The following is a 20,299-nucleotide window of genomic DNA, read 5'->3' on the forward strand; positions in this document are numbered from 1 at the left end:
GCAGAGGGCTCCAGACGTTCCTCTGCAAGCTCCTGCCAGGGCTCTGACTGTTTTACCTCCTTATTGGAAAGGGCTAGCACAGTGGGATGTGATCCCTGGCCTTTGCTGCTCTGCTCTGCCCTTTAGCACAGATGTTCCTTCCAGGCGCAAGCATGCACTTCCTACTCCAGATGGTATAAAACGCCTATTCAATCTTCCTTTGCTTCTAAAAAGGAAGCAGCACTTCCGGGTAACACTGCAGACCTTTTGCAGTAAAGTTTTAATGATAATTATGATGGGTATTAAAAGGAAAACATTTACACATGATTCCAAGTTTGCTTCTAATGAAGAGACTAATACAGGGGGTCTGGAGAGATGGCTCAGTGGCCAAGGGCAAGTACTGCTCTTGCAGGGACACTGAATTTGATTCCCAGCATTCACAGTAGGCAGTTCGCCACTGTTTCTAACTACAGGGGATCCCTAGCTAGAGGGGGCTCCATACTCCTGACTTCTGCAGCACGGGCACTCGTGTGCACACACCTACACCCATACACACACATACAAGCAATTACAATTGGAAAATGAATATTATTTTTGAAAGACATTGATACACTCTTGTATGGAAAGGGAGGAAAAAGAAAAGATACAAAGGGGCCACTCTCCCACTCAGTTTCCCCACAGCAGTCTTGAAGGCCATGTGTACAGGACAAAGGCTTACAAAGCACCCCATGGGTGAAGCCGAGAGATGACTGAAAATACTGTTCGCTTACATTTAACAGGTTAAGCAACTCATCCAGGCCTTTCATTCGAGGCCTCTTTTTCCCTTTTCCCCCTACCCTGAGCTATTTACTCAGAATAAGTCCTCACTGAATAAGTGCTCAGAATTCATCCTCATGAATATGTTACAAAAACTAAATAAACTCTTTTTGAAATAAAAAAGAGACAAAGATATCATTTAAACAATCTACAAGTTTACTTTGTGTATGGTTTATATGAAAATGGATATTGAACTATGAAATGATGAAAGCAGTCAGGTTTCTCCATTTTGTTTATAGGGAAGAACACCGAACTTCCACAACAACAAAAAACTTGACATTGTCTCATGTCTACCTGCAAAAGGGGGTTGTGACAAAATAAAGCTCATATGTGGAGAAAGATGACCCTCCCAAACTATGTACACAGAGGAACAAAAGAAAAACTCAAAACAACTCATTCTGATGGAAACAAAACCCTATGGTGCACTAAAATTTGGTAATTATCTTCTAGTGTGATTATTTGATAGCATGAACATTACAAAGTAGAACTTCTTGGAGTTTGTATTTAGAATAAAAGTGTCAAGTTGAGTTCTGCACATCTGCATGACAAACTGTGAGATGAAAACACAGAAATCTACGATATTGGTAATATCATATATGGTATGATATGTGGATGAAAATTTGTATATTGGTAAGAGTTTACTTTACATTGACTTTGAACTACATAATTGTAAAAGGCAAGCAGACAGATGTGCAACAGAAACTTAGCACTGTTATCTGAGAAGAAAACAATAGTTTAACTTCCTTAAAATTCACTGTTGAAGTCAGGGAAAAGGGCTCACACAGTATTAGCACTTGGAGAGCTGAGGCAGGAGGATTGCCATGAGCTCTAGGGAAGCCTTGGCCACACAGTGAGCTCCAGCCTAAGTCACACACAAGTGAGAACTTCCTTGAGAAAAACAAAACAAAACAAAACAAAGAAAAAACACCAGTAACATGAAACAAATAGATGTGTAAACCTTGGAACGCTGAGGTGTACATAGCCCCCAACAAATAAGTACATGCTTTAGATCATAAGCGTGTGTTTATAAACTATTCTAATGTGAATCTAAGATTGCGGGAGGTTGGGAAGAGATTTAACTTTGCAGATCTTGACTATGCCACGGCTATGACAAAAAGCTGGCTCTCAGGCTTGTGATCGGACACTCACACCTTCTTCTGACGACTGTGGTGCTGACTGGCTTTGTGCTGTGCCTGCGCATGCGTGTTTCATCACGCTATTCCTGACTGGACCCCTGTTGCACATCCTACAAACTGTAGCGAGAGCTCGCCGTCGCACACTCTATCCCGTCCCATGGTAGGCGTCTGACTGCATCTGGGCTAAAGCTGAAATTCCTCTCTATCCCACTACTGAGAATCCAAGGCCTGACCGCCACGGTCAGCCTGAAGAGGAAGCTCACGTCATCCAGTCCCTCTCTCCAGGCAATGTAAAGAAGACCACGGATAGAATTTTAATTTTCCTAATAGAAACTCTGTTAAATGCTGAAAGAAAGGTAAAATTAGCAAATATTGTTTTATTTAATCCATAACATGTAAAAACCAAGACAAATTCTCAAGCTTGCTAGATTGTTTTAGCTGTATGTTGTGTGTCCTTCACCCGCACTGTGTTCCCCAATGGGAACAGCCACGCGTGGCTTCCTGCTGTCACACAGGGCTGGCAGCTCTATTCACACAGATTCCCCTGCATCTTTGACCGTGGATAGATAGTGCTTTCTCACCTCAGGCTTCAATGTGTGCAGTTCCTTCCCAGAGAGCTCCTCTTGGTTCCTCTCATGACTGGCTCCACAGCCTGCTTCTCCTCACCAACTTAAATGTCACTTCCTGAAACAAGCCTTTCCACAACTAAGTCTCTACACCCAGTCCCTGGAAAACTGCTTAGGAGACCCTGTTTCCACAACTGAACAGTCTCTACACCCATTCCGAGACAATGTGCCCAGGAGACCCCGTTGTGCTGGGCCTTCTTCAGAGTCTAAATTTTCTTCCCTCATTTTCTTTTTTTTAAAAAAAAATCTACCGGGGCTGGAGAGATGGCTCAGTGGTTAAGAGCATTGCCTGCTCTTCCAAAGGTCCTGAGTTCAATTCCCAGCAACCACATGGTGGCTCACAACCATCTGTAATGGGGTCTGGTGCCCTCTTCTGGCCTGCAGGCATACACACAGACAGAGTACTGTATACATAATAAATAAATAAATATATATAAAAAAAAAAATCTACCATAGTCTTCCACCACCGCCAGACTTTCCTTGCTATAACAAAAAGGCTATTTTTATTCTGTTCTTTATATGGCGTCTGAGGCACATTTTATCAAGCAAATGCATGTCTAGTCATGAAGTATACACAAACACACGCATAGAATTCCGAGAAACAATGGGTACAGATTCCCTGCAGGGGGTAAAAAGGAAAAGCTCTCCACAACAATTCAAACTGCCCTGTAAATACTAAGGTGTTTTATACTATATAAGTGAAATGGTTGTTTTTATGCCCCACAGAATTAATAATTCCTTCTTTTCCAATCAGAATACTGTATGAAAAAACAGGGAAACATTATTTCAACTCACAGCAAATCAGGTAGGCCTAACATTCCATGCTCGTGTCTGTGGGAGGAGCCACCCAACTGCTAATCAACTGGACAGTGACTCTCAAAAGTCATATTGCCCCCATTTTTTTAAAAAATGATAATTTAAAACTACTCAAAAAAAATAAAAACTACTCAAAATTCTTTAATTGCTCAAAAATTTCTACAATTAAAGGAAAAATAAAGACGCCTAGAGTCTGTTAACTGAGCATTTCCTAAAGAAAGCAAAAACAGTCTTTTTCCACTCCGACTGCTCATTTTTCCAGAACATTACTGTATTTTTGACTGAGACACATAATTCCCTGACATATGGAAATCTGCTCACTAAAAATTATGTACAGACTTGATAAGTAGCTTAATAAAAACAATACAAATAAGAATTATGTAACTGACAGAGATAAAATACGTGCACTGGAGAAATTTATATTATTATTGAAGCCACAAGCTTTATTTTAGGTTAAGTAGAAGCAAAAATTAATAGGTAAAAATTAGTAAAAAAAAAAAAACCCAGTGTGAGTGAAAGGGGGAAACTGTACCAACCAGCACAGCTCCTGGAGGCATGACAGTACAGTGACTTGGCCAAACCCTCTGAAATAAGTGCAAAAAAAGTGCCATCAGCAAACCTCAGTGGAGGCACGTGACTGCAAAGTCACCATCTCATACGTGATGCTCCACGGCTCTTCTACGTCTCCCCAGCTAATCCTCGTGGTAACATTAGGAGAGCGGCTGAAACAGCCCATGTTGCAGAGGAGATTAATTTGCTGGGACACTTTGCCCAGCTGTTGAACTAAAGGACCCCGCCTGGAGGTTTCTTTCCCATAACGGGATGGACTGGAAACAGTTAAACCGCCTACTCTAGGACATGTAAGCTAAAAGCCTTATCTGTGTTCATGTGACAAACCAAGTCCCTAACCAGGGGTCCAGCGCACACTTGTTTCCTCATTGCCTCCACGCTTAGCTGGTTTGGCTTCCTTCGAGAATCTCTAATTCTTTGTTCATTTCTCCCCTGCAAGTAAAACTTCGCCATTGAACCTAGGTGGATGGGATCAACACGCCCATGGTGAAATCAAGACTTGTCAGCTGCGCAAACTATGACTTCTTTTGGGGACCTCCTTGGATTCTTATCTGGAGGGACAGACTGGTAGACACCCACTCCACCCCAGAAGTCTAACCTCTCTATCAGATTACAGCCAGCCTGTTTCATGGCCTTGGCAGCTCAGTATTTAATTGGCCTTGAAAGCCTCCTTGTCCATCCAGCAAGTGTTACCCCTCTCAGCCCAGGTTGACTACACTCCTCAGAAGACACCGCCCTAACAAAAATCAAGAGACTACACTATTTAAGAATGGACTATTCAGAAATTTATTACAGATCGCCATAAAATCTTCTTTAAAACTTTTGTTTTTCTTGGTGATACACAATATTGTCACCTATCCTTGGCAGAAAAGTAATTCTGGTTTTATATCCTTAGGCAGCAATCCATAATAGTAAATGGTATATACGAACATAAAAGACACACACACACAAATGCAAACACGCATATGTTCATGCATGGCATCATTTTACTTCAGTTTATATTCTATTTAGTCATAAACTAGTTTAATTGCGGCTACAGGTGTAAAACTTGAGTAACACGGATATGTCAGTGAAATCAATAAACAGTGGCAATCCTATGACAGAACGGCAGCTTCGAGAAGCTAGAGGACATATGAGTCAGGCCCAGTCTGGATGCTGAGCAAAGCAGCAACCTACAGGAGTCTCAAGACTACGTTAACTCTGACGTTAACTCTGCCAGTTTCTCTGTTTATTATTTCTATAATAAGAAACAAGAAAATATAAAAAGCAAACTTCACTTTGGGTGCAGGGCAATTGTCTATATTCTGTCAATTATGTTTTAAATAAACGCTGACTGGCCAGTAGCCAGGCAGGAAATATAGGCGAGACAACCAGACAGGAAGTAGAGGCAGGTCAATGACAACAGGAGAATTCTGGGAAGGAGGAAGCCCATTCCTCCCCAGTCCTGTCCCAACTACAGAAGAAGGAAGATGTGATTGCCCTGCTGAAAAAAGTACCGAGCTATGTGGCTAACATAGATAGGAATAATGGGTTAATATAAGTTATAAGAATTAATAAGAAGCCTGAGCTAATGAGCCAATCAGTTTATCATTAATATAGACCTCTGTGTGATTTCTTTGGGGCCAAACAGCTGTGGGACCGGGTGGGAGGACAGAAACCAGGCAGGACAGAAACCCCACAACACACTTTGGTATTTGTATTTTTCCTTGGTTCTGGTGTTCAAGGAGCACTGGTCCAGGCCTACATAAAAGTTAAATGCCAAATAACAAAGAAGTTTATTGCCGGGTGGTGGCGCACGCCTTTAATCCCAGCACTCGGGAGGCAGAGGCAGGCAGATCTCTGTGAGTTCGAGGCCAGCCTGGTCTACAAGAGCTAGTTCCGGGACCGGCACCAAAGCTACAGAGAAACCCTGTCTCAAAAAACCAAAAAAAAAAAAAAAAAAAAAAAAACCAAAGAAGTTTATTTATTAAGTAGGTTTAGGAAAGTGTCACACACATGATGTCCTCATAAATAATTTTCACTTTATGGCTTCAATTAATCGTCATAACTTCCTTCCTAACTTAATTACTTAGGCCTTGTGGACTAAAGCTGGCATAGAGTTTCCCTGAACTGTTAAAATAACTAACTGATCTTAGTTAAGACACCTTAGTTCACAAACGAAACTACAGGAAAGTCATAACTTAAAAATATTCAATATCACAGTATGTCAGCACATGAGCAGGAACAAAGCAAGCGACCACTGTGGTGAAGGGCTCCAGGGATATAATCGCAGAGGACCACCGTGAGGCTCAGTCAGACATCTCAAGGACTAAAGTCAAAGAAGCTGAAGACCTCGGTATCATGGCTCATTCAGAAAAACTGAACTTCTGTTTCTTCAATCCCTACAGTACTTTCAGAAGCAAAACCGACAAGGAAAGTTCATTTCTCTAGGCTCAGTACAAACCAACGATGGAAACAGACAAGGGAAAGGAAGTGTGTGGCAGGAGGGGTCTCTATCTGCAGTTGTTCGAAAACAATTTACTCAACAGCTAGTATGTGCCAGGCAACACGGAAGCACCGTGGACACTCTGAAAAGCAAAACACAGCCTTAGTCCTTGGTCTTTGATAAAAAACAAGAAAATATAAAAGTCCAACCTCTCTTTGGTAATTGTCGTCTTCCCTCCCTGTTTTCCTTGGTTAGTTATTATGGTGTTTTTGTACATATACGCATAATTGCACATGCATGTGCATATATGCATGCCTAATTTTTGCTTCAAAAGTGTGAAAGACTAACAACTTATAAGGAGATGTTTTGGGAATTCTGTTTAATAACCCTTGGCTTTTAGAGCCAGCATCTTCCGGCCAATGCATTTTCAAGTTATATAACAGAGCAGTTTCCATGAGGATGCCATTCAACCTTTTGGTGACCCTCCCTCCTTGCCCCACTACTTCCATCCTTTGTTTGTCGTTCTGTTCCTAAGGTGAGCCCACCAGGGTCCCAGTGAACAGTGATAAACCATGGTCACACAGTGGCCCCTAACACGGAAAGACAAAGGGAGGGGGGGTGGGAAGGTGAGGGTGAACAGGAATGGAAGGAGATGGAGAGCGTGGGCAGGAAGGGTAACAGGAACACACTAAATACCTGTGTGAAGCTGGCAAAGAACAAAGTCAATACGAGGTAAAATAATAAATAAATAGATAAAAAGACTTAAAATTTTCTAAAAAAATCAAAATTTTAAAAGTATCTAAAAATTTTAAAGCTAAAACCAGAAAAGACTTTAACAACTTTTTTTTATTATGGAAAATAAAATATTCTTGTTCTTACTTCTGTGCTTATGTCTTCTCTATCCTGATAGTTGGAAATCCACAAACTAGTTGCACTAAAATACAGCACTAAGACAATTAATGGCTATGTTTGATTAAAAATATCCTTAATAATGCTAATTTTGCGGTGTAATATAAAAGGACGTTTTACAAAACATATCGTATCCTCACCAGACATCAAGACCTGAAGTATCTAACTTTTATCACTGTTTTATGTCAGAATTTGTATATTTGTTTTTGAGGTTAGCAAATGTGTGAAATGCTGTAGTACCTCCCCTCCCCCATTATCCTTAAAACTACATGGGGGGGTGGGGAATTAGATCACTGCCCATGGCCTGGACAGGTCCATCTGTAGCTGGAAGTCTTTATGAGGCTTCAAAGTTAGTAAGTACAGGACAATCATGTGTTCATTCACATGAAAGCGAAACCTAATCTAAGCATGCAAAGCAGTAACTCATTTCAACAATCTAAGAGTAAATAATGAAGCAACTTTAATTCATCACTGTATTAGCAGAAGCTGCTCTGAGATCGAGTGCCTGGGCTGTATTCAGCAGCCTGAGTCATGGGCAAAGGAGGCAGAGGACAGCCACAGTTCACATGTGGCAAGAGCCTGGGGACAAGAGGGATGGCTCGCTTCTCTGCCCTCACAAGACAGATGTACACACTGCCAGACAGGCAGTGACCACGTTTCCTGAGCGCCTCAGGACCCAACTCTAACTGCAGAAATACGAATTGTACTTAAACATAGTACAACCTCCATCAGTTCATATAGACAATCCCAAACAGCCCAATCTGAAAAGAATTCACAGGGTTTTGATTTGTTTGTGTTTAAAGCGATGAGAAAGAAGACCACGTAATTTCTTTTCCTACCACAGATATCTAAGAATATGTTTATACAGAAGAACTATTGAAAGAATAAACTAAATATCACATTCCTTAATGCAGTTTAAGACAACATAGCAGCTGTTTCTCTTCTCTTTAAAATAAAATATTTTACTGCTTCTCTGCTCTCCACTGGACCTTTAAGAATATGATGTACTGAAAATAATTTCTTAAACTAATTACATACACAATTTCCATGACCCCTCCTACTTCGTAGCTAAAATCCCACAGAGTTAGCGCGAATCGCGTCTTTGCCTGACACATTTCGAGCAAGAAACACATTAGTGCCTCAAGATTTTCCAGGGTTTCGTTATCAATCAGCTTACGTTCCTAGTGGCTGCCTTTTAGCAAAATTATCTTACTCGAATGAACTCGTGGCTGAAGTGAACCAAGCTGTAGCCTTCTCCTCCTATACACGCTCATTCATTTCTTTCTCTTTTTTTCTTTCCTTAGACGTATAGCACGTGCCAGGGAAAGAGCGCATGTTAAATATTCCTGGAGTGTCACAATATGTCATACAATCAAACAGATCACAGCCCTACCTTTCTCTCACAGCAGTGGTGCCAAGCACAGGTACACCGGAGCAATCAATTTGTTCTGCAGACAGTAAGGCTTTCGTAGAATACTAATGCAAAACCTCTTTTCTTTCTCCTTTGCCTTGGCTCCCCAATGCCCAGGTCCCGACCAATACAAGGAGGAGGGCGGTATGTCTTCTGCTGAGAACACCACAACTACTAATCAAGTGAACATGTACAAGGGCACAGGATTAAACCTCCACCAAGCCTGAGTCAGGGTTTGAGAACAGCGCAGCCCATGCACAGTGCGGGCAAAATCACCACACACACACACACACACACACACACACACCATGAAAACACAGATGTGTCTACTTCTGTGAAACAATTCATCGTATTTTATCATTCCTCAGTTTTAAATCTCAGGGGGATAAAATTTGCCACTGTTCAACGGAGGACTTCTATCTAACAGCATCCAAAACAATTGTTTTTCCACTGAAGGGAACCATGATCTGTTGTGTTAAAATACTGTTTTTAAAAATGAGACATTATCACACACTGTGCTACCCACTACATAACTCACACATAGAATTTTCAAGTATGATGAAGGGGTTAACAGATTCAGCAATGGATTCCTCTGATTTTACACTGGAAATGGAATAGCTCAAACCTACTTCAAAAAAAAAAAGCATGTGCCTTAATAATAACAATGAAAAATAATCCATTTATCTTGAAGCTATTACACTAAGAATAAGTCCATGCTATTTAAAAATTATTCTCAGGTCTCAGAAAAGGTTTAAAGAGTATCTGTAACACTGGATAATTTGAAGGCACGGGAGTGTATCTGATATCTTAAATCTAGAGTTTTAAGGTTCTTCATAATTAGGCATTTTCATTTGGCTTATTTTCTTTTATTCAACACACAAAAGGCATGCCAGTCATTGGGTAGGGCAATGACAGAAGTTGTTAAATACTTTTCTAACAACACACATTACCTGATTTTCATTTGTCTGCCTTACCGTCTGAATACCTTGAAAAGTCCTGGTATTCAAAGGGCTGCAAACTAAGCTATAATTAAGAACAGAATAGAAAGCTCCATATAACTGAACAAACTTCATTAGGAAGCTTCCTCAACCAAGTCTATTTTCATATAAACAAATGCTTCACCACTGTTAAAATACTGCTTATCTTATTCCGCGTGCTCCCTTTATTTACTCTGCATTCTTCCCTTAAAAAAAATCAGCAGCAACAACTAAGAAATACTAGGGAATTCAGTAAAGTATTGCAGTAATGCTTAATCAATACGGATACCTTTGTCCTTGACATGCTGACCAAGTCACCAGGCTACTGTCATGTGATATCATGTCATTTCTCCACCTGGCTCCTGACCTTGTCCTCTAAATGACCTAAAGCTTCCCTCAAGTAGCAGGAGGCCCCTCCCCGCTGTCTCAGCAAGGTCGAATGGGTCAGCTTGTCCTCATCTATAATCCACCTCCATTTGTCAGCGGGGAGGCTGGAGGAGGCAGGCTTGCTACAAGGGGAGAATGCCCAATTAGGCAGCTGTCACACAAAGCATAGGCTGCAAAATTATCCCCTGTCAAAAGAAAGAGCAGCTGCGGGTGCCAATTAGAGCAACCTTTCAACCCTTTAGGTACTGGAAACTCCACAGAAGTAAATGAAGAACAATTAGTGATAACAAATCGATGAATCAGGACAGTAAATTAGAAATGACTAGCAGGTGAGCATGGGTCATACATGACATTTAGGGCATACCAACTCCAGGCAAGGGCAGGACTCAGCGAATCACAGCACCACGTCCTTGCAGAGAGAGTCCCTTCCAATATGTCTTTTGGCAGACCTGAAATCCTTTAAGATATCCATCCACACCTAAAAATATATGTCCTGATATGTGGATCCTTTTTCTTTTCATGGACTCAAACACATGTTTCTTGACAGGAAGAAAATCCTTCAGAAGAACAGGTCTAATGAATTCTATCTAGATAATCCTATACAATCTACCATGCTAGCCACTCAAACGTAAAAATCTTAGTATGGGCCACAAAAATCAAAAATATCTGTTAAAATAGCAACTGTACATCGTTATAAACTACTTGGATAGACTCTACTTCAGTCATATTTGCAGAAAAACATCAACCTGAGGGAGCAATGGGGTCTGAATTCCGAAGAAACTATTCTGCTAATATCATAAAACTAATATTAAATTTCTCTACTCAAATGTAATTTTTATATAAGGAAATAACTATTGTTAATTGTATATGTAAATATATATATGTATAACCTATAAAGATAACAATAAAATTACTGTCTTTCATTATTGGGCCTCAATACTACAGCAGTGTCATGCAGAAGTCTCAAGTAGAACAAAGTCTTCTGGACTCTACCAGGCTGGCTACTGGTTAGTTTGCACAGCCCGCAACAGAAGGGGAGTCCTGCAGAGCACCAACCCGCTGTGAAAACGGAATCCAATAAGGCTGCTGTGGATTAACGGACTTGGTATCAGCAGCCTTCAAATGTCAACTGCGGTCAGAAACAAATTTTGTAAAGTTCATTTTAAATGCATCTCAATTCCTTGAAACTTGAAAAACCTGAAGGATAGAGACTGGTGATTTTAAAGAAACGGGCTAAAATGCTCTGGAAGCCACCTCCGTCAGAAATGGGTGATGTCAGGAGGAGAAAAGAAGGTGACCCAGCTGTCCTATACTCACCTCCCTCCAGAACAGCACAAATAAATCACAGCTGCCAGAGGGAAGAGTTCTTCCTCGGGCCATTTGATAAAATTTCCAGGACATAGGTGTCCTGGAGAGAAAACGCAATTCAAAGTTTGTCTTGGGATTGAGATTAGATTTACAAATTATGTTCTGCCTCAAAAATAAAATAAAATCAACTAGGCATTTACACAAATTTTCTTAATTTTAGAATGCAACCCTGCAATGTCAGACAAGAAGCAAGCAAAGAAACAGCAAACAGACAGGAAGGAAAGAGTTAATGCCTTCAGAATTCAGTTTCCATCATACATGGGTGACTATCTCTTTAAATAATTTAAATCCTCTCCATCAACTACAAAGCTGTTTTGAAACCATTTAGCTTTGTTCTTTACATGTGTTCTAATTAAGAAATGACCTTGTCATCACACACACCAGAAATCCGGGATTATTTCCAACAGCAAGAAAAATTCATAAAGCACCCCAAAAAAGAAAGACTGAAGAGGGGGGAACAGACTTCTTTCCCAGTTTCTCACTAAGGAAGTTTTTGGTTGACTGAATGCTGGAGCAGTTTCACAGCATAATTTTTTTGTTGTTGTTGCTGAATGTCACAGGGCGGGTTAGCGTGACCTTGAGCGGCAGCAGCAACCCAGCAAGGGTCGAGATGCCTGCAGGCGCCCTTGTACTGGATTTGCAAGACAAAAACCTTCAAACTGGCTGAAGGACGTCTTAAATCTCTTCAAAGGTTTCCCGAACTAATCTGGGCTGCTCTTAGCAGGATCAGTGCCAGTGTGAGAAGCAAAATTAAAAACAAGGTCTTTGACAGGATGTTGTCTCCCCTTAACCCTTCCAGAGCAGGACAGAACAAATCACAGACATTCTGGAGGGACGGCTCACCTGGAAGCACTCTTTCCTAACAAATTACGTAAGCGAGAAAACACAAACAGGATGGGGCAACTATTAGCCCTCAAAAATAAACAGTCCTTCCATTCTGCTTACAATGAATTCAAGTTGAATATTTTTTAGTGACTATACATTAGTGCCATAGAGATAAACTACAGTTAAATCTTTCAGATTTGTAAGACAACGGCAGCCTAAGTCTATGGAAATCATTCCACTGACATTAATCTAGCAGTTTTAGGTTGTGAAGAATAAGCTTTGGGCTGGTTAAACCACAGCCGTCAGGCAACTGCAGGTACCTCGCTACAATGACAATCAAACAGTATCATGTATCCTGGTTAGGACCATGAGCATACTGAGAGGGGACATGAGAAAACGCGGTAATGCCCAGTCGTCTTTCTTGTAAGAGGCAAACATGCCATTTTTGTCACTGTTCTTAGAATCTCCAGGCACAGGCCAAAAGAGAGAAGATAGTGGCAATCCAGGCTCGCCATGGCTGAACGTGTCTCCCCCAAATTTATGAGTTAGAAACTGCATCCTCAATTTCATTCACTAATGGTGATAAGCAGGTGGCGCCTTCCCGGCCGAAGGAATTAGGATTAAAGGATGTCATGAAGGTGAGAACCCTATAAAGGAAAAAATAAGCATTTAGCTGGTGGGATTTTTCTCTCCCCACGTGATGTCCTCTGTGCTGTGTTAGATGCCCCAAGAAGCCATCACCAGAAGCCAAACAAATGTCACAGAATGCTCTCAGACTGTTCCGAGCAGTACACAGGACCCCGAGAAACACTTTCGTTCCCCTTTCCCTTACTCAGCCTTGGCTATTTTGCTAAAGCCAACAGAAAACAGACGAAAAAGAGGCTGGTGTCTGGTCTTCCCCAGGCAAGGCCTTCATAGTTTATTGAATAGCCATAGCAGGCAAGTTGTCAAATCATTATTCAAAAACTGAAACAAAAGATTGTTCAAAATAATCCTCGCACTCAGGATGCAGTTGAGAGGAATCAACCGGGCACTGCAGTTTCTGGACCGGGAGACGGCTCAGCAGGTAGAGGCGCTTGTTGCACAAGCGAGGCTTACTTGAGTGTGATGCCTGGAACCTAAATGAAGGTAAAGAGAGAGAACAGAGTTGCTCCCTGGTCTGCCCATGTGCACATCCGCACAATGAACAAAAAAGAGTAGTTAGCGTAAGGCTTGGAATTTATGTCGGCCCAAGAGGCTGTAAATTATTCCCTTCCGAAAAACAGAATAAGTAAGTTCAAGATTCTGCTCGATTATCAGGCGCACTTTCACCCACTTGAACTCAGGTGTGTGGCTGCCAAAAATACAGGGCGAGGGTTGCAATACCTGGTGAGCATATACCAAGACTGTGCATTGCACATACAAACCCTTTCTTTGTTCTCAGCACCAAGTCGGGGATCATACACTACTAAGCATTAGGATGGAAACATATAACAGGTGCACTGAACATTCTGGGTAGGGATAACCTGGGTATTATTCCCTGTGTGTATGCAGATGGTGGCGCACGGCGGCTAAAGATAGGAGTATGCATGCGCTAACCCACCAGAAGAGAACAGCAACTATTCTGGGCCACAGAAGTGTACTTGAAGGCAGAGCAGAGGAGGTGGAACAGGAAGGGGTGACTATCTCTTGTGTCTAGAGATTAGGCTAACAATGCTACTAGGACCAAGGCCTTTTGAGTCAAGGCTGTGCCAAGGAGCTTAGACCTTTATCTGGTGGGAATGGAAGGTTTAGAGGAAATGATATGATTAAATGACGTTTAAAAAACAAAACAAGCAAACAAAAGAAGCTGTAGGGTTGTGGCTGGTTTAGAGAGAAGATAGGGTAGACCAGTTGGTTCAGAGAACAAATCATAGTCAAGTTAAAGCTGTGGGCAGCAAAGTCAAAATCATCCCAGAAAATAATGCAATCGGGATTGATGATTTAAGACACAATTTGTTTCACAAAAAGTGCTACAAAATAGATGTTCCTGAATGGTAAAAGAGGAAAACAAAATAACTACTAGATTTCTAGCATAGGTGTATAAAAATACTGTGCTGAGAAGATCTACATGAAATTGCAAGGAAAAAACCCAAAAACTTTGGTGGAAGAATTTAAAATATTAACTGGGTGTAATTCAAATACAGTCTTTATTACTATGCAAAGGCTTTGCTTATTATAAAAACAGTATATACCATTTTATGTCAATGTGAAGGCATATTTCTGCTTTTCTTTCTGTTTGTTTTGTTTATCTGAGCAAGGGTCTCACAAGCTACACAGTCTGGGCTGACCTTGAACTCATCCTTCTCCTGGTGAAGCCTCTGAAGTACCACGATTCTAAGAATGTGCCCCTGCACCCAGCTCAAAGGCATATACCTTTGGCTGTGAGTGAGCAAGTGGAGTAGAGGTCTGGCTTCAATTATTACACAGTTGCTGAAGCTAAGAGTTTCATACAACACTAGCGAGGGAAAAAACCTACCTGGTAAACATTTACTGAGAGCCTACTATGTTTAGAAGAAAAAATTAGGAGATTAAGACTCCCAATATTCTGCGGAGTTTGTGTTGTGCTTTAAGATTATTGCTGGCAATCATCCTAAATCCCCAGCTCCCGCCTTGACATCACCATACAATAAGAGGCTATGTGCTGTTAGTAAATCAAGACTCTGATGAGTAGTCATTTGGGGATTACCATTTAGCTGCAAGGTCCACGCTTGCATTCCCAGAACTCTCAGGAAGACCCAGTACTCAGAGAATTGAAGAGTCGTTAAATCCTCTAGAGACTGACTGTCCTGCTAAGACCTCAGAAAGAATTTAACAGAGTATCAGCCAAGGTAAGAGAGCAGGGAGTGAAGAAAAAAAAGCAGGAGTCACTAGGGCCAAGGAAGTATCTGCCAGAGAGCAAAAGGAGAGCCAGCATCTGGGGTCAGGCTGAGGCAAGAGGAAGGGAAGGACACGCGGAGGAGAAGAGGAAGAAAGACTTAAGGGGAGCCTACCACTGTCCCCAAAGAAGGCAGACTTCATCGTAAGACTTCACTAATGGCCGAACTTCCCACAGTCTCTCGGATGGGAAGAATTTGCACAGGAGAAGGACACGGAGTCTCACCAGTCATAAAAAGGGACAGCTCTTGAAAGCCAGGGTCACTGACAGTGCATGACTAGGAATGACCTTATGAGTGTCCACAAATAAAATAACTTCTCCTTGAGTAAGCATCTCTATCGTACGACTGCCAAGCTGACACTGGTAAGAGGTTCCAGCACATTCTATGTCTAGACATTAATAGAAGGGTGGGTAACATGATGAACTCTGTTGAAGTTCAGAAGAAAACTTACAAATATAAAACACAAAAGTTAGGTCCTGTTTAAAAAAATGCTGGAACATTCTGCTGGAAATCTGGAAAGTGGTCTCAAGTGGGCCAGGATGCTCAAGGATCCTTATTCAGGGTGCACAAGAGGTCAAGACGGCCTTTATGAGATTAAATGCTGTGTGCTCCGGCGCCTCTTTCTAGTGTGTGTACCATGATGTGTGTAGTCATTCAGAAGCCACGTGCCATTGTTTTAATGACAAGGGAATTGCATCTTTGAGCATTTTTGCATTTCAAACTTTTCTCAGTTAAAATCTCTCATATGGGAAATAACAGGTGTTATGGCTGACCCAGACAAAAAAACCTCACTTGGATCCTCAACTGATTAAAAATATAAAGTAGAGCTAAGAAGTTTAAGAAACACTGAGGATATAATGGGGAAAATGCCAGGAAGCAGCATGTTGACCGTCTTCAAACGGAATGTTTGTTTTCTAGTCCATTGTAACTATGACAGATAAGGAATGTCCTCAGTTCAGGGTGTGGCTCAATAGTAGAGAATTGCCTAAAATGCACAAATCCTTAGATACATTCCATGTCTTGTACCACAAAAGGCAAAATAAAAAAAGAAAAGGGGGGGTATTCTCTGTATTGAAATATCCCCAAGATTTACTTGAAAGAAAAGGGTATCTGTTTTAAATGAATAGAAGATGAAGGGGCAGTTGGAACATTTTCCATCTTGGCTCAGTGCACATCATTCCGAATTTACCATTAGGATGGTCTGGTCAATGCTGATGAAGAAGCTGCTGTTCGGTAAGAACGGAGGCTGCAAGGATAACCAACCAACGGCACGCCCGTTGGCACCAGTTTTACAAGCTTTTCAATCAACAATATACTGGGCTAACGGTCAAACAAAAACACAAAGAAAATGAAGAAAACACTAAAGTTAAACTTATGGGCGGGGCAAAAAGAGAAGGGAACTGATTCTAAAGGCAGTAGTCCACGGAGGTGGCACGTGAGCGGGCCAAGGGCTCTACCAACTGAAACGCTTTAGAGGATAAAGGACCATGAAATCAAGAAAGGAAGAGGTAACACAGCACATTCTAGAAACACTGTCACCTCCTCAAAGAACAGAATCTGCTGGTAAGTAGGAACTTTCCCAGGGTGGGGCACTACTACCAGGACCTGCTAGCGGCTGGTGCAATAGTTGGACGTGCAATCTGTATGCCTTTTGCTTCATTTCCACTGACACACCAGAAGCCTCTGGAAACCAGAGTGGATGCTATTAGAGCAGGGAAATGGCCTGCGAACACGGGAGAAACTGAGCCTTCACTGTGCACACACGGGAAAGCACTCCTAGAGGACAGCTCGGTAGGTATGACAAGGGGAATGTAGGACACAGGACTTCTCACTGCTGCTCACACCACCCCAGGAACCATCTTTCTGGGTGGAAACACAATGGATCAGCAGCTTGAAAACGAGAGTTAAGTCTGATACCAGAAGTGGAAATCGTGACTACCAAAACAAAACAAAACAAAACAAAACAAAACAAAACAAAAACCCTTGCTGTTAGAAACATGCCAAGTTCAGATGGCCAAGAGTGCACACATCAAGAACCACTTAGCCACCCAAATGTAAAAGACCAGGGTCTGTTCAAGAAAGTGGGCTTACAGCCTGTTCCACATTATTGTTTCATTTACGTCATTTGGACCCATCAGAGAATAGCAGAAATTCCAAGCACATCCGGAAGTTTAGTACAGGAAAGATTTCCCTCCCAAATGACGCCAGTCGTTTTAATTATTCGTAAGAGTCAAGGAACAACCATTCTTTACAGATATCAAATTCAGAAGGAATGTTAATTATGATTTTCCCATTGTAATGATGTCAGGATTAATTAAGAAGGTTTTGTTGGGTTTCTATGGTTAGGCTGTGACAACCACTCAAGTATTAAATGTCTAGAAAAACAACACAAATAAATCGGAGTTTTGGGGGAATCTGATGGTTAAGACGTTGAGGCAAGGACCGTGGTAAAGGGTAAAGGCTAAGCCTCTGAAATAAGATGGCTGGCTGCGAGAAAGGGAATTATAAGTAGATGGGAGTAATGTTGGAAATTAACAACACTTCACTTGAGCCAAGCATCAAGATCCTCTTACCAGGGTTGCCCATAGCCAGCGACGCTCCAATGAGGCAGCCAAACCGGTTGGTGGCAGCCAACTTGACTTATGGCAATTAATTCCAATTAAATGGACTGATCTGGGTTTTGCCTGGACTACATCCTTGCAGCCTTGTGCAGAAGTTGAGATGCTTTGACAAACTGCTCTGTGCTAAGCAAATGGTAATGCATTATTATCTCTACAAAGCCTAGGGGTCGCATTCCAGTTTCAGTCATCTTGGCTCAGCAAAGTGAGGTGCTTCACGACATCTCCACAAAAGGTTTCTTACACCCTACTTCTACATTATTTCTTCTTATCATTATTGTTGTTAATCTCTTATTGCAGCTAGCTTTAAATTAGACTTTACCACAGGTGTGCACATACAATACAGTGTACGGTACCTGGAGAATTCTATAATAGCTGACTCTCAGGCCTCCACTGGGGAGGGGAGTGATCTCTGGATCTGAAAGAGTACTAATTATTTAAGACTATTTACTTTTTTAAATCTTTCTTTCCATTTGTTTCAAGTGAGAACACATGCCGGAGTTTGTGTGTTAGAGGACAGTTTGCAGGAGTGAGGTCTCTCCTACCAGGTGGGTCCGGGAGACTGAACTCAGGCGTGGACGACCACGTCCTGTGTGCAGCGGTGCCGCTAGCCCCAGAAGCATTTTAGAAAGCTTTAGGAAGACATTTCCATGTATTTATTTTTTCTGCTGATCGAGGCAATCCAGCATCCCGACCTATCAGAGCCAACGAAATCTTTGCCCATTTTCCTGTCTTTATACATCTCTTCTCCAACATAAAAGTTAAATACTCGAGACCAGCCTGGTCTATAAGAGCTAGTTCCAGGACAGGCTCCAAAACCACAGAGAAACCCTGCCTCGAAAAACAAAAAAAAAAAAAAAGTTAAATACTCAAAACACTGGTTGAAAGTCACCTATAATTTAAGCAGACTAGAAAAATTACATTATATACAAATCTTCGTAGTGTAAAGGCCTATCTCAAAAGCAGTTCCTTCTGCGGAAAAATTATTATGTTCAGATATTTAAGCTAAACTGACTCCCAGTCAATTACCATCAAGTCTACCCAAGATGTTCATTTTTTGTTTTATCTTCTTAAATAAAAATAAGCCAATGATTACTGGACAAAGAAAGCAGGTTGAGCTCAGAATAGAGTCCTACAAAACTTCACCTACTAAGGGTCAATTTCTTTTGTTAGTTACTACCTATGATGACTCCATTTCTTGAAAGAGCTGAGCTGACAAATATGGAAAAAAATAGCATAGGACATTAAAAGCTTCAGACACTGTCCATGCTTTATACGGTTTCCAATATTTAATAATCTAATCATTTCTTCAATCCGCTTCTTCATTAAAAAAAAAGATATTACTGCTCTTAAAAGTATGACTGGTGTTTTTGTGGTTATATGATAAACTATGACAAAGAAAACATATATCTTCAACTTGCCAGACACTAGCCTACCAGATCTTATTTAGGGCGACACTCCCCTTACTGATGGCAAGCCTGCTAAAGACATTAGAAATACCAAATCTTACTTGACCATGGCTCTGAGGAACAAGTATGCTTGTGTATAATATATATGTGTGTATATAATGTACCTCAGGCTGGCTTGAACCTTACTGTGTAACCAAGGGTAGTTTTGTACCCAGTCTCCCGCCTCTGCCTCCTCCATGCTGGGTGGTACAGGCCTGTGCACTCAGTCTGGTTTTATGCAATGTTAGGATTGAACCCAGGGTTTTGGGCTTGTACTTTATCAACTGAGCTACATACCCAACTCTGAAAAATACATTTTAGAAAATAAAAACCACACATATCCATCTTAAAAATCTTGAAATCGTTAAGGGTATGGAAAAGATCAAAAGTAAATAAGTAAATCACTATCGAGGATGAATTTTTATATTTTCAAAGTTATACACTGTTCTCAGTAATCTTACTTTACTTAGAAGGAAAATCTACATGATAGTTTCCCCTCCCCCACACGTTTCTTGAGATAGGCTGCCTCTCACCAGTCTGGCCAGGAACTCAACATTGCCCCGTCTTAGTCTGCAGTGCTACATTACAGGGCCACCGCAACAGCTAAACTTGCTGATTTTCTAAGCCTTTTGCATTGCCTATAAGTTTATTCGCTCACCACCAGTGTGACTGCGGCTTCTGGGAACTCAGTAAAGTAAGGGTGTTGGCGAATGCCAACAACCTCATTACACCTGGGAGGGCCCCCTTCTGAAATTCATTTTGGCCAATGTAAAAGTTGAGAAGGGAGTCCAAGGTTTCACCATATAAATAAACAAAGTTCAGCATGGGAACACATAGCGTGCATAAACAAAATAACCCTTGTTAATAAACAGAAACAGGGTCCATGTAAATTCTTCCTCAGAGGAAGCAAGTGGATGTGGAAAATGAGAAGCAACCCAACACTGCTAATTTTATGCAGTTTTTAAAACACAATGCTTTGTGGATTTTCTTGGCCAGAAGACAAACATTAAGGAGAGCAGTTAAGTTACCCTCACCCCTAAATTTTCTGAACAGAAGTTAGCTTGAAATTACCATTCCTGTTTCCTAGTATT

At 41.3% G+C, this 20,299-nt stretch overlaps 1 protein-coding gene across 7 annotated transcripts in view; it reads right to left on the reverse strand.

Annotated features, from left to right (window-relative positions):
* The window catches only part of Nrip1 (nuclear receptor interacting protein 1), an 85,461-nt gene that overhangs the window by 22,826 nt on the left and 42,336 nt on the right, over positions 1–20,299 (reverse strand). Inside the window, exon 4 of one of the 7 annotated variants that reach the window (XR_012908936.1) lies at positions 13,210–13,363. The exons of the other annotated variants lie outside the window; for them this stretch is intronic. The gene's annotated coding sequence lies outside the window, so the exon portion shown is untranslated. Of the gene's footprint in view, positions 1–13,209; positions 13,364–20,299 lie in introns of those variants that run through there. 7 annotated transcript variants of the gene reach the window in all.

The sequence above is a fragment of the Microtus pennsylvanicus genome, chromosome 1 (assembly GCF_037038515.1).
Source record: "Microtus pennsylvanicus isolate mMicPen1 chromosome 1, mMicPen1.hap1, whole genome shotgun sequence".
Lineage (NCBI taxonomy): Eukaryota > Metazoa > Chordata > Mammalia > Rodentia > Cricetidae > Microtus > Microtus pennsylvanicus.